We start from the raw sequence: 16,287 nt of genomic DNA on the forward strand, positions 1-16,287 counted from the left end.
GGCGGTTCGCCGTACGCCATACTCCTCTCGGGCGGTTCTACGGCGACGAGCGGTGGTTCACCGTGCTCGTCGGTCGTTCGTGTCGGCAGTACGCCATAACAAGCTCGCTGGTGGTACACCTTGGCGAAAGAGAGTGACGGTACGTCGTGCTCTGACTATGCTACAGGAACAGGACGTTTTCGGGGAGAGAGGAGGGCTCCCTGCCTGAGTCGTGTCGGTCGGATTTCAACGTGGTGGTTCACCGTGCGTTTACGTCCTCTCAGGCGGTTCTACGGCGACGAGCGATGGTTCATCGTGCTCGTCGGTCGTTCTCGTGGACGGTACGTCTTGACGAGATGGCTGGTTGTACACCTTGGCCTTTCAGAGTGGCGGTACGCCGTATTCTACTTCGGTGGAACGTAGTTCGTCACCGGCGGAATGCTCCCATGGAACAGGAATACTGGTTACAAGATGGCGGTACGCCGTATTCTGTTTGGTGGAACGTAGTTCTTCACCGGAAGGGATACTTGCAGGGATATTAACAGGAACGATCCGTCCTGAGTCTCGTCTCAACTAAGAAGGCCCTCCCGGGGTCGCGTAGCGGCTTTTATAGATGCGGTGCTGGACTTCGCGAATGTTCTCGACGTTTCTCATAAGCGTGGGGGAAACACTGTCGACTCGTTCCCATCGGTATCGGTTTCGTGGCGCGATGGTCGCGCGGCGCAGGGCGCGTATCGGTGGTGCGCGACGGTTCGGTTCGGTCTAGTTCGGCCCGGTTCGTTTTGACTCGGCGCGCCTTGATACTTGGTTCTGCTAGTAACAGGCCTGCCCGGTGCAGGTCTGTTACACTCTAATTATATTCACATTTATAATATTAATAGGCGCGTTTGATGTATGCCATACGTTTGGTTGTAGAACACGATCTGTGGAAAAACCCAAGATTGAACCCACATTGTGCGGTTTTGTAAAGTTTATTTGATATTTGCTTTTAATTTCACTTTTCATTGTATTATTGTTCGCTCGTACAACCAATGGATATTCATTGTCTAACGATTCTTCGGGATATCTACCCTTTAATTCACGTCTCAAAAACGCGTTGATCGCGTCCAGTTCATACGAACCGTCGGGAATGATGATCTCATTATCGTCACAGTAGAAACGATTCTTTCCAAGGTTGGCACTGATGTTTGGTATTGTATAATAAGTTTGCAAATCAATCAATCCAAGCTCGTATTTCCCATTGCCAAGATCAATAGGTGGAAAATACTTGGATGATAATGTACTGCTTCTTCCAGACAGAGTGAATGTAAATGACATTTTACAACAAAGTTTCGCTGAGAAATTCCACACACAACTGTCCACACACACTTTCATTATATTTTTGAAAACGTTTGTGATTATATACGATCGATGTAGTTGGTCCAAAATAACGAATTAACTCAATTGGCGGGCGAAGATTTCCAAAACTATCAAAATACTTGACGTGTGAACCACGTTTTACATATGCGACCCAATGCGTTCCTGGTCCATGACTATCATCTAAATTCACTAGCCCCCGCTCGTTTACCCATGCACGTCCTCGCAATTCATTACGCATAAAAACACCTCTAAAATATGGTAATTGTTTACACGCAATCATCAATTCAACATCAGTCATAAAAACTTTTTTTCTTTTTCTTTTTTTCTTTTTTTTCTTCTTTTCCGATAATCCTTTTCCACTTGTATACGGTCGTAAATATACACCACGACCTTCCATAGCACGATTGTGTCGCTGCGCTTCCTCTAATTGTTTTTTTGCAGCTTTAGCATCATTTATTGTTTTGATTACCCCTGCAGCGCCACCAGTCAATGCCCCTATAGCCGACAATGCAGTTAACAATAGTGGCAAAAATCCACCACGTTTGGCGATTGGGAGAATTCGCTTAGTGTTTTCCTTACTCCTCTTTGTATTCTTCTTTTTCATAGTTTCTTTTTAAACAGATTTTCTCATGTTCAAATATGGGGAACAACTGATATCGATGGCGTTAAAGCCTCCCTATAAATACCATTTCATTGTCAACAGGAAAACATAAAAGAGAAGAGCATGCGTTTCATAAAACAATTTACAAATATCCATATTCCGACGCGTCGCGTGTTTGATGATCACTGTCATGATATGATGCGGAAACATGGTATGTTGTTACCTAATAATATTCGATGTGTCGTAAGCGGTCCTTCAGGATGTGGTAAAACAAACGTTATGATTAGTCTATTGGAAAGCGTGAACGGACTACGATTTTAAAATGTTTATGTATATTCAAAATCATTGTATCAATCTAAATATAAATACTTAAGCAAACTTTTCTCATCTGTGGGCGAAGATGTAAGTTACTTTGCTTTTGAGGACAATACCGATGTAATTCCTCCAGCGCAGGTGCGCCCCGATTCAATATTTATATTCGACGATGTTGCATGCGATGAGTAGGATGTAATTAGGGAGTATTTTTCAATGGGTAGACATTAGGGTGGTCCAAAGCTATACCTGTGAAAATTTTTTATCGAGATACAAAGCACCTCACCCCCCCATAATTGTTCCTTTAGGTGAGAAAAAAATTTGTGCAATGTTTGAGATCGATCGAAAAAAGGATCACGTGCCTCAAAGCGACTGAAAATTTTGAAAATTTTGAAATTCACCTCAACTATGGAACATGGCACATCGTTGGATTTGTCTTTTTTTCTGAATAGGAATATGGAAAAATTATATGACTTCCTTTAAATAAAAATAACAATGACCGTGAAATTTCAAAAATATGATTTCCAAAAAATTTTTTTATTTTGCCATTATATTTACCTTATTGAACAATGCAAATTTCTCCTCTGACATTTTTTCGTACAATCACAAATAACAGAGATATTTAAACATTTCCATGTATTACATTTTATTTATACCTGTACTGAAACAAGACTTTAAGAAGCCTAAAGTGACAGTTTAGCTACATTGGCATTGAACAATAAACAAAATCAACTTGTACTTTGCATTACGAAGTACTTTTGTCAACTGTTAAGTAAAATTATTAAGTAAAACTATTTCTGTTACCACAATTTTTTGTCAACTGGCTTTGGTTTGCAAAATATGAGCTGAAAACGACTTTCGCAAGGCAGAAACCAGGTATAGTTCCGTACCTGGGTACTGGGTACCCTCGATGCCGTCCATTAACATAAAACGCTATAAAACATTTCACCGGGATTAGGACCCCTTCAAATGAGGGTAGCGAGGGGGGGCAGCGGACCCGTTTACAACTCTCCGTACTGAACACTGGACCCACGACGGTCAGGTACGAGGGACGTTTAGTACACGTTCACCCTCCAGGACAATTTCCCGTTAGTCTACCCCTGTTTTCCTGACACAAGGGCGAGCCAATCAGAGAAGCTACATCACTTCGCGACACGAGGGGCACTCTCCAAGGTCCGCGCTCCTTCACGACTATTAGGCCCTTTCCGGACCCAGACAAAATTGTATAAAAGCCCATCCGAAAACGGATCATCAGTCATAGCTGATTTAACCACCGAACAGTGCACAGAAGTCCAATGGAGAGTAGAAATCACGGAAAACTGTTCTTATTAGAACATGACGAAAGTCAAATTGTAGGCGCTAAGTTGCCATCGATAGGACAAGTTTTAAGAGTTTTGTTTTACAATTTACGGAAAGTGAAATTGAACCTTCGATCTAGCTCATATCTTGCTGTGAAAGAAGTGGAAGTGTTGTGGGAAAAGGCAAAAATTCCATTCAGGCAAAGCCATCACAGCATCGAGAAATTGGAGTCCTTATACCAGAAGTGGAGGCTGTTACAAAAGCATTCTACACGACGATCGCAGCTACAAGATAACAAGGAACAACAGTTTCTTGATCAATTAGATGATCTTTTCGATATCGCACATGTTGATGCTTCGATCTCCTCCAATCATCGATCCTGGTCGTCCTTTTTTTCTTTGGTTCAGAAGAAATTGTTTATCTTCATCGATCGTGATCATTTCTAAAGCATTGGTATTTCACCGGCGATGTTTTACCATCTCCCACTTATGCTACACCTCTCATGTCTCCTTACAATGCCAGACTAGAGTCAAGTTCAACAGGGTCTTCTTTCCCCGCTAATTTTGCCAAGCCCGTTCCCTTGGCAGTGGTTTCGCTAGAAAGTAGATAGGGACATTTAGTATTGCTCAACCCCCCGAAGGGAGTATCCGTACCTCGGGGTTTCCCCCATACCGGAAAGAGCGGCCAAAATGGCCATACTTGTGTGGGGTTCGAATAAATTAACATTAGGTCTAAGAGCGTCTAGCTTTAAGTATTCTGTATCCTGACCATTTGGGACACAGATGGTTTGCAGGCGAGCGGCGATGGCCTGCAGAACCGTGTCCCAAACAGTTCCAAACCTTCGCGGAAAAACCGTTACGTTTATTACTCAGGTATAGATCGCGGGGGAGAAGTAAAAGAACGACTGGCGACGAGAGCCCTTGACGAAGGGAAAATAGGCAGAGTGGTTCTGGAAGTCAGAGCGAGTAGATCGAATAGCACAGCGTAGAACAGCGTAGTACCGAGTGGACTTCTTCTTTTTTTTAGTATCGTTTGTTCTTAAATAAAGTATATTTCCTTTTACGTTACCTTACACGCGAACTTGATTTCCACCAAAACCTTCCAATTCCCACAATCATTTGGGGGCTCGTCCGGGATTGAGTGAGCAGTGAAATCAAGTAGTGCAAGTGTAAAAGTGAGATATACATATAAGAACTGAACAATCGTGTGGACTATTTAAAAAAAAAAAAAAACTGCGGAGCGTAAAAACCTGCGAAGTGCAAAGTCGTGAAATCAAGTGTACAGTGCACGTAACGCGATGAATACCGCGCCAAGTGAATTCAAAGTGACGCAATTGAAAAACATTTTGAAAGCGAGAGGCTTGAGCACGATCGGTGTAAAACAAGAGTTAATTAACAGGCTTATGGAGGACGATCCGTCAGGCTCGTGGATAGACGAATATAACAACGATATCGCGAAGGATGATCCGGGGTCACCAGCAAGAGACATCAAAGAAATGTAAGTTCTTAAGAAAGAGAAAGAACTTGCGGAGCGCGGGGCACTGCTTGCGGAGCGCGAGATACAGTTGCTGAAACGAGAGGTAGAGATGATCCGCGAAATGCAGAGACTGAACATTGAGGAACCATCCACATCACGAAATGCAGCAATGTATCCAGGTCGGCATGGTCCGGTAATAGTGAACGAAGCAATGAAAGCGATGCTGAACTATTTCGACGGAAACGGCGAAACTTTCGACGCTTGGGAGAGACAGTTGACACTACTACGAGCAACGTACGGCCTAGACGACAACACAACAAAATTATTAGCGGTATCACGGCTGAAAAATCAGGCTCTTGAATGGTTTCATTCGAAGCCAGAGCACGTCGGAATGACTGCTGACGACCTTGTGAAGGCACTGAAGGACATTTTCGGTGACAGGCAGAACCGAATAGCGGCACGCAGGGAATTCGAGAATCGGATATGGAAAAAGGAGGAGACGTTTGCGGAGTATTTCCACCGGAAAATAATTCTGGCAAACCGCATTCGAATTGATGAGGAAGAATTCATCGAATACTTAATCGACGGAATACCGGATCACCCGCTGAGAAATCATGCGAAACTGCAGAAGTTTAAATCGCAGGCGTCGCTATTGGAGGCGTTTAAGGGAGTGGTTTTGCCCCCTAATACATACAGAGGTACGAGGTACAATGTGGATGTACCAGAGCAGAATTGGCGAAGAAATACTGGAATACAACGCGCCGAAATTGGAACGCAGCGGCCCGACAGTGGGGTGCAACGTGGAGGTGCAGCAGCGTGGAGAGCGGTATCTGGACCCCGCCGATGGGATGAGATCCAACGACAAGACAACGCGCCCCGACGGCGAGATGACGGGATTCAGCGACGCGACGACGACGGTCAACGACGGGCTCACGTGGTACAGCGACGGGACGATGGGATGCAGCGACGTAACGAACAATACCAGCGACAAGCAGCGCGGGATACAGCGCCAGGAAGGTGTTACAATTGCGGAGGTCGCGATCATTATTTCTACGATTGTCCATTGAGAAGCAAAGGGTCAAAGTGTTTCGAGTGCAGAGAATTTGGGCACGTTGCGGCAAACTGTCCGACAAAGAAAACACCGGCAACCGAAGAAAGCCTGGCCGTGCGACAGATACCGCGAAATAAGTATTATAAAAGCGTATTTATTTGCGAGCGTGAGGTAAGTGCCTTGATCGACACAGGCAGCGATTTATGTTTAATGCGGTACGATCAATATAATAAGCTTAAACCTAGGGTACCTGCGTTGAGGGATAGCGACGTTTATTTTCGCGGCATAGGCTCGAACACGAATACAGCGGTCGGCGAATTTAGTACCGAAGCGCGAATAGACGGGGATACCTACCCGATAATAATTCGCGTAATACCGGATCGGTTAATGGCCCACGGATTCCTGATGGGAACGGACTTTTTAGACGCGGTAGAATTGACCGTTAAACAAGGGGAGATAATTGTTCGCAAAATAGAAAAGAGTAACATTCCACACATTTCCGATATTAACTTAGAGCACGAGGTTAATGGGGTAGATATTTCTTACATCGCAGACGCTAAACGTAGACAAACTTTAACTGAAATGATCGATACTTATGATCCTATTGCGACGCGCGAGACCGATATAAAAATGACGATCATATTGAAAGATGATGAGCCAGTATTCCAACGCGCGAGAAGACTAGCTCCGTCGGAAAGGGATACCGTTAATGCGCAGATAAATGAATGGTTACGCGATGGAATCGTTCAACATTCGCTTTCTGAGTACGCTAGCCCGGTAGTGTTAGTAAAAAAAAAGAATGGGGCTACGAGACTTTGCGTCGATTACCGTCTGTTAAATAGAAAAATTGTTAAGGACCGATACCCGCTTCCCCTCATAGAAGATCAATTGGACCTACTACAAAGCGCAAAAGTATATAGTACACTCGACCTTAAAAACGGGTTTTTCCACGTCAAAGTGAATAGGGATAGTCGTAAATACACGTCCTTCATTGTGCCCGACGGGCAGTACGAGTTCTTGAAGGTCCCATTCGGCCTTTGTAACTCGCCATCGGTGTTTCAAAGATTTATTAACTCGGTATTTAAGGAATTAATTGCGAAGAAAGTAGTATTAATCTATATAGACGATATAATTGTTCCATCCATAGACTACGAGAGTGGATTAAACAATTTAAAAATCGTGTTGGATATTGCGAGCGAGGCAGGACTATTAATTAACTGGGACAAATGCAAATTCTTACAATCTCAGGTAGAGTACCTAGGTCATATTGTAAAGGACGGTACGGTTCGTCCTTCGGAACATAAAACCGAAGCAGTGGCGCGATTCCCGAAACCAAGGAATTTTAAGCAAATTCAGAGTTTTCTAGGACTTACGGGCTATTTTAGAAAATTCATACCGCATTACTCACTGATAGCGCGACCACTTTCCAACCTATTAAAATCAAATGCGAAATTCCAATTCGGTAGTGAAGAGGAGCATGCGTTCGAGGAGTTAAAAATCACCTTAGCTAGTAAACCGGTATTGAAATTATATAAAATCGGCGCAGAAACGGAATTGCATACGGACGCATCTAAAATAGGATATGGAGCAATATTATTTCAAAAAAATGATTGCGATGGTAGGTTACACCCAATATATTTTGCGAGCGGAAAAACAACTCCAGCGGAAGAGCGTTATGCGAGTTACGAGTTGGAAGTTCTGGCAATCATAAAATCCCTAAACAAATTCCGCGTCTACCTGTTAGGGATACCTTTTAAAATAATTACCGATTGCCGAGCGTTCGCCTTAACAATGCGAAAGAAGGATCTGTGCATCCGTGTCGCGCGATGGGCATTGTTACTGGAGGAGTTTCAGTATACCATAGAACATCGTCCAGGTAAAAACCTTATGCATGTGGATGCCTTGAGCCGAAACCCGCTTCCATCGTGCATGCTGGTGGGCGAGAGCGAAAACAGCATACTTACCAGGCTAAGAAAAGCACAACAGAAGGATCCAGGTATCCAAAAAATGTTTGAATTGGTAGAGTCAGGACAGGCCGAGGGTTTTACGATAAGGGGTGGCATCTTATTTAAAGAAATCGGAGGGGACATACGCCTTTTAGTGCCAAAGTCAATGCGGACCCAAATAATAAAACGCGCCCATGAAAACGGTCACTTCGCGTCCGGAAAAACCGAGGCATTGTTGAAAAAGGACTATTGGTTTCGGAATATGAGGGAGAAAATAGACAAGGTACTGAGGAACTGCGTTGATTGTATACTTGCAGAAAGAAAGCAAGGTAGGCAGGAAGGATTTTTGTTTGCGATAAACAAAGGCGAAGTACCGTTAGATACTTTCCATGTGGATCATTTAGGGCCGCTCCCGTCGACGAAGAAAAAATATCACTACATTTTCGTTGTTATAGATGCGTTTTCAAAGTTCGTGTGGCTTTACGCCACGAAAAGTTGTAATGCGGCGGAAGTTATAAGTCATTTAACAAAACAAGCAATTCTTGTTGGAAATCCTCGAAGAATTATATCGGATGGAGGCGCCGCGTTCACATCGATTGCGTTTGAGGATTATTGTAAAAACGAGCGTATAGAACACGTATTGACCACTACAGGCACGCCGCGGGCCAACGGTCAAGTAGAGAGGGTAAACCGTACGCTCATACCGTTATTAGCAAAACTATCAGCACCGAAAGCTGATGAATGGTACAAATACTTGGACCGATGTCAGAGATGTTTTAATACAACCCCTAGTCGAAGCATAAGAATGACACCATTTCGTGTATTGTTTGGGGTAGACCCTAGATTCCAGGACGATCCTCGGATAGTCGAATTGCTCGAGTGCGAATGGGAAAATGTATTTTTAGAAAATCGAGACGAATTGCGGGAAGAGGCGCTGCAGAATATCCTCAAAATTCAGCAAGAGAATAGGAAGTCTTTCAATAAAAAAAGAACCGAGGGTAGGAAATATCGAGAGGGCGACCTGGTCGCAATTAAACGAACCCAACAGGGTCCAGGTCTAAAATTCGCATCAAAATACTTCGGGCCCTACGAGGTAACAAAAGTGCTACGGAACAATCGTTACATTGTAACAAAAATCGGTGAACATGAAGGACCACGTCAGACATCTACAGCCGTAGATTATATTAAACCATGGGTGAGTGAAGACAGTGATGATCTGTGCAGTGACACTGAAGAGACTTGTGATGGACAATACGATATCTGAGGTCAGATATACTTGCAGGATGGCCGAGTGTGGGGTTCGAATAAATTAACATTAGGTCTAAGAGCGTCTAGCTTTAAGTATTCTGTATCCTGACCATTTGGGACACAGATGGTTTGCAGGCGAGCGGCGATGGCCTGCAGAACCGTGTCCCAAACAGTTCCAAACCTTCGCGGAAAAACCGTTACGTTTATTACTCAGGTATAGATCGCGGGGGAGAAGTAAAAGAACGACTGGCGACGAGAGCCCTTGACGAAGGGAAAATAGGCAGAGTGGTTCTGGAAGTCAGAGCGAGTAGATCGAATAGCACAGCGTAGAACAGCGTAGTACCGAGTGGACTTCTTCTTTTTTTTAGTATCGTTTGTTCTTAAATAAAGTATATTTCCTTTTACGTTACCTTACACGCGAACTTGATTTCCACCAAAACCTTCCAATTCCCACACTTGTAACTCAACACCTGCGAAGAGTAAGTCCGTAGATGACATGGACTGAACTTAAAAAAAACCCCTCTCTCACCATTTCTGGATCATCAATAGGGTAGACCATTCCATACGGAAAGTAACTCGCTTGGCCGTCCCCAGGTCAGCATGGTAACCGACGCAGGGACGTTTCCAGCGGGGGCCACGAGGAGGCGGAGTTACCAGCTTAACGCTCGATCTCTAGCAGGTTGGGCGCGTTTTTCAGGCCGTTTCGCCGATTACACCCTACGGTCACAATACCCGGTTGTTGGGGTATCGCCTGCGAGGATCGTCAGGGTGGATATGAAAGTAGTGGAGCCTCTACGTTTTCTCGTCATTGCCAAAGTCTATACGACTGAGGCATGTCTCTATTGCGTGTTTGTACGCAGGACAGTTGTTGTCTCTTAGGCCATGGTTGGCTGCTTTGCCTGCTCTCTTGCAGTTTATGCAAGTTGGTTTCTCTGTTTTATTTGGGCAGTCCTTAAAGACGTGCCCATCTTTGCCACAATGCCCGCATGTGTCAGTTTTTGCTCTGCAATGCTTTGAGACGTGCCCAAATGCTTGGCATTTAAAGCAGCGACTCGCAGCAATGTAATCCTTAATTCCATGTGCATTAAATCCTACGAATACCCGGTTCCTTGCCAGAAGGATATTCCGGCTTTTCGGAGACACCTCTACCACCCAATTGGTGACTTCTCTATCTCTCTTGCCTGTTTTGAAGAGGAGTTTGAACTCCTCTTCAAATTTCTCCTCCGAGCTCAGCTCGAGGTTTTGCCTTTCAACTGCTTTCTTTAATTCCTCCTCTGATATTTCAGAGGGGACACCGAAAATGATCATTTTCGGTTTTCTCTTAGGGAGGGAACCGATTTGCACTTTTTCCCTTAGATTTTTGTTTTGGAGGACTTGCTCAAGGTCCTCCTTTGTTTCGGTCTCTATTAGGATTCCGGAGTTCCCGATTTTCTTCAGGTTCCGGATCCTTATGTTCTGCTCTATAGGGTTGACACATTCGGTCAGAGCCCTTTTCGTTTCTTCGCTGCTTGCGATTTTACTACCCTTCGCAGGGTAAATTGCTGCTATTGGCTTCGACTGCTGGATTGCCGTCTTTTTCGCTATTTGCCTAGTTCTCTTGCTTGCTTTGATAATTTCAGAGTATAGTTGTGGTTTGGAGGCCGGGGCTTCCTTGCCACTACTCTGTTTCATTTCTGCTATGCTGTCTATCTTTGCAGATAGTTCATTAAATTTATCCTCCAGGGATTTCTCTTTTTCGAGCATAAGGAGTTTCTCTTTGAGCTCTCTATTTTCTTTTTCCAGGTCCTTCTTTTCATCCTCTACATCTAGCAGGTCTAGATTTGTCAACTTAGCCTGCTCTTCTATTTCGTTGATGACTATCTTGGCTTCCATCAGCTGTGCCTTCGACAAGACCAAGGTCATGAGGAATCTGCGCAGCCTCTGGGCCGGATAGTATCCATTATCGCTTTCGTCATTAGAGATGTCCAGCTCTTTTGACGTGCCTGGTTGTTCCTCTTTAGGAATTTTCTTTTTGGTCGACTCGGATGGGCTGTCCGAGTCGCTGGAACGATCTTGCTTGTTCCTTTTCGTACCTTTGGTATTGCTATTTTCCTTTGATTTCTGCTGCAGTGTTAAGTCAGCACGCAGTTTTTCCGTATTCATTTCGAACTCCATTTCTGAGTCGATTCCATGCTCTGAGGTGCTATTGGACTCAGAGTCCGATAGCACTGGTACTATAATCGGTTCATCTTGTACCACTGCGTCTTTCCTCGCCTCTGTTTTTCTCCCGACCTTCTTTTTCGTCTCTCCACCTTCCGTTTTGTTTTTTGGGTTTTTTGTTTTTAAGTTTGTAACAGACCTGTACGGTGCAGGCCTGTTACTATTAGACACGCGCCGAACACAACCGATCGACGCCGAGGATTACCGAACGCGTCGTCCGCGTACGACGCGTCACGATGCACGATCCCCGCGCTCCAGGCCATATTCGGCGGGAAACGGACGTCGAGGTTCCGCCATCTTAACGGATACGGAAACTCGACGTCACACATCCGTTCTCCCCGCACCATTCCCCTCACCACCAACCGCCGCCTATAAAAGGCGATGCAAACGAGGCACGGGCCTCTTTTCCATCCTGGCCAGCCGCTAGGAATCTTCTCCAGAATAGTGGTACGTATCGCTATTCACTCTTCCTAGTTCCCACGCTCTCGACGTCGAGTTGCCGACAGCATCGGTCCTCTCGACATCGGCAGTTCCCACCGGCGGGTACAACATACTCGCCGAACAGAAAAGACGAGTAGATAGGGACAGAGGGAATCTCGTTAATCCATTCATGCGCGTCACTAATTCGATGACGAGGCATTTGGATATTTTTTTTTTCAAAGAGGGGAAATGCAATTACGCACACTGGTAAAGGTGTTGTATTACCGCTAGTGTGAGACTCAGGTGTTGGGATACTCACTAAAACCCCTCTCTCATTGTACCATGAGACTGCAAGTAGCGCAGTAAAAAAAGCTGATGACAAATCCGAGATCTATGCGCCCGAACGGTGTCTCACGTTGGTCCTGCGATGAAATACGTTTAACGCATGGAGTCCGCCAATCAGTGCTCTGGTGGACATGATCTTTGCGTCCGACAGCTTCAGTAGGATAAGCCGGAATAGATGCCCGTACGACATTCCGCTCCAGATACCTCTTGATGATAATGTCAAGGAAGTGAACGTCACCCTCTCGACAGCGTATCTGGTTTTAATGTCACCTTCGAGGACCGCGTACTTGTCGATTTTTGCCTGACGGGCTTGATCGAGGTTGACACGCTCGCCCACAATCTGTGCATCGATGACGATAACGCTATTATCTTTCTTGATAATCGCGTCGGGTTTCAAGAGACCATTTGGTGTTCTAAATTGGGGCTCTTTCTCAACAATCGTCGGCTCTCGCTGGCGGCGAAGCAGGAATTCGAGGCATGCGTCATGACGTTTTATTCGCGCGTCGTGCGTTCGGTGGCAATGCTGCAACACGTGCTGAAGAGTTTCAGTCGAGTTACAACCCGCACGGCAGTGTCGGTCACGAACCTGACCTCTGGCCATTCGAGATCGAAGTGGAACGGCATTTATACGGACTTTATTCATATGAACGAAATCGTGTCCAGAGACAAAGAGGTTTCCGTCCGTGAGCCAAGCATGTTGCCGCATCACGTCGCGCGATTTCTCAAGAGGGCGGCCATCGTTGGAATTGTGCAGCAGTTTCGCAAAGCGATCCTTGCACTGGATCAACGAGCCGATGAACTGCCCGTGATCGTTCAAACACAGATGGGCGCGTTTTATTTACGACTCCGCAAACTGTCGCATCGACATAGGCACCTCATCATCCTCAATAATTCTGAGGGCCTTTAAGCGATTGTAACGCTGGAGTGGAATTATCCAACGAAGCGATCGTAATGACAGGCCGCCATCCTTACCATTTTCGTACTGCCTTCCGGATCGTAGTGTCCAATTTGTTTAACAGACTGATGTTAGTCGACCCAAGCACCAACAGATGGTAAAGAGCTGGAAGTACCACCGTTCGAAGCGTGAACAGACGCTGCTGGGGTTTCAGAGGTGCCGTTGCTAGGATGTTCAGTTCCTGCTTGACCCGATCGAGGGGTTTACAAGTCAATCGACCCTCTGGAGTAAACGGAACACCCAGACATTTCCACTCATCTGTTCGCTTTAATGCTGGAATTGGACGTCCGAGGCAACTAAATGATTGGGACGCATCTACGACCGATTTCTTCTGCTTCGGGACAGTTTTCAGCGACACCGTGAAGCACTTCGACGCATTAACATGCAGACCACACTCGTGCAGGTAGTCGGCAGAGACATCGAGCAACTGCTGGAGACCGTTAGCTGATAACGCAAACAAGACAAGATCGTCCGCGTATCCAATGCCGTTCACAATGGAGTTGCCGACACGGACTCCCATCTCCTTGGGGAGTTTGGAGAAGAGTCGGTCAATCACCAGGTTGAAAATCATTGGTGACAGTGGGTCTCCATGTTTTACTCCACAAGTTGGGTGTATCGCATGGGATTCCCATCCTTCACACTGGAGCCGCGTAACCGATTGTCTCCGCAATATATTCGATCATTAAGTTTGGTACCCCAGATGATCGGAGGGTACCCAAAATGGTCTGATGCGTGACCGAGTCAAAGGCCTTAGCCACGTCTAGGGACGCCATAAACAGAGGTTGGTGGGTCTGTCTGGAATATCTCAGAATGAAGTCCATTAGAAAAATGTTCTCGGAGCAACCATCAATTGGTCTAAAGGCCTTCTGTCGTGGGTCCAGCCGAATGTGCTGAGACATTCGGTTGGCCAGGATTTTATGGAAGGCCCTAGTGATGGTCGAAGAGACCGTGATGGGTCTAAAATCTCCCGGCTCCGACGCTCCATCCTTCTTGGGTATGAGGGGGGTCCTTGACTCCAGCAGGTGTTGTGGGAGCTTACCACATAGAATAAAGATATTAAATATTCTAGTCCAAATACCGATCGGGACGCTTCGGAACGCTCTGACGGAAAATCCGTCGGGACCGGGAGCAGTACCTAAGGGAGGCAAAGCTACTTTAACCTCAACCGGGGCAACAGGCGCCCATAGCTCCTTCAAGACTTCCTTCCGAGACGTAGCGCCAGGCGTATTAGAGCCTCCAGAGGTCATGATTGTCTCCCAGAATGGGACCATGACCTCCTTTGGCGGTGCTGAGGATGTTCGTTTGTCCCGCAGAAGGTCGCGCATACAAGATGTTCGGTTACGCTTCCACGCTTTTTGGATCCTCGCATATTCGGCCCTGCGAAGCTTTCGACGCGACTGTGGTGGAGATGATGCCGGCATCCTGCGTCCAGTCACTTTTCTACGAATCGGGAATGTTTCACGAAGATAGATGGAAATTTCCTCGAAAATCTGAGTAGAACTCCAGGTGTTCAGAGATCTAATGATTCCATTTAACTGTTCGCCGTTGAAGTAACGGTTGTCACAGGGCGGCAGTTTCTGCAGCTGTTCGATGACCAAGTTCCGGTGACTAAGATCAGTTGGAACTTCGTCTGGCGTGTGTTGATCGCAGGAGTTTCTTCCGAGCGCATTGATATTAAGAGCTGCTCAACTATGGCCTTGTGCTCCGCCTTGCGTCTTTGCCCTTTAATTGCCTCAAGAGTTCTGTCAGGGATAACCTTTAAGAGCTCCTGGTTCATGAATCTTACGCCTTGCAGTCAGTCGCGCTTCTTGCCTAGCTAAAATAGCCGAATCCTCAGGGGACCAACGCGCCTTCACACGTGTCGTGTCTTGCCGAGCATCGTACCAGTCCTTGTGACCACGCTGTTGATGAACCCCACGCCCGGATTTAGTTGGAAATTCTCGGTTACACCCAGGGTATTCACACGCGTAGACCTCGCCCGAAGATCGCATAGAGACGGATTCGCCTTCAGCAACTGGTGCGGCGTCGCCAGTGGACGCGCCGCTGTTTTGATGACCACCTAACATGGGTGCGTCATCTATCCGAGGTTTTTTGTTTCTTATTTTAGGGCCAGTTGAATACAAGCTAGAAGGGGAGGCAACCCCGCTAGCCGTTGAACGCAGAGGCAGCTATTAGTTTCCCCTTCCGTCGGATTGACGGTCAGGTACTCATGACGGGACCGACTGAGAGGATGCTGCTTGCTAAACTATGACAGATTCCGAAGAATCGCTCTTAAGGACTGGTCTCGGATACTAGTACCGGCGAACCGGCCCGACACCTCAAACGACCTCCTTAAGAGAGTCATAGTTACTCCCGCCGTTTACCCGCGCTTTTTTGAATTTCTTCATGTTGACATTCAGAGCACTGGGCAGAAATCACATTGCGTCAACACCCGTGGGAGCCATCGCAATGCTTTGTTTTAATTAGACAGTCGGATTCCCCTAGTCCGTGCCAGTTCTGAGCTGAACGTTGAATGGCGGCCGAAGAGGACGATCGTTCTAGACGAAAGCCTCGCAGCAAGGAAGATCCGCGGGAGGCCAAGGCACGGGACCGAGCTCGGATTCCCATCAATGTGTTCACCTCGCCCAGGCCCGGCACGTCAGCCAGACCCGCTTCCCGACCAAGCCCGACACGCCCCGCTCCTCAGAGCCAATCCTTATTCCGAAGTTACGGATCCAATTTGCCGACTTCCCTTACCTACATTAATCTATCGACTAGAGGCTCTTTACCTTGGAGACCTGCTGCGGATATGGGTACGAACCGGCGCGACACCTCCACGTGGCCCTCTCCTGGATTTTCAAGGTCCGAGGGGAAGATCCGGACACCGCCGCAACTGCGGTGCTCTTCGCGTTCCACACCCTATCTTCATGCTAGAGGTTTCCAGGGAACTCGAACGCTTATACAGAAAAGAAAACTCTCCCCGGATCTCCCGACGGCGTCTCCAGGTCATTTTGGGTTACCCCGACGAACACTCTTACGAGGGCCCGATTGGTAAGCGGTTCCGCTGCCGGGTTCCGGAATAGAAACCGGATTCCCTTTCGCCCGATGGGTGTGTGTT

The sequence above is a fragment of the Lasioglossum baleicum genome, chromosome 20 (genome assembly GCF_051020765.1).
Source record: "Lasioglossum baleicum chromosome 20, iyLasBale1, whole genome shotgun sequence".
Classification (NCBI taxonomy): Eukaryota; Metazoa; Arthropoda; class Insecta; order Hymenoptera; family Halictidae; genus Lasioglossum; species Lasioglossum baleicum.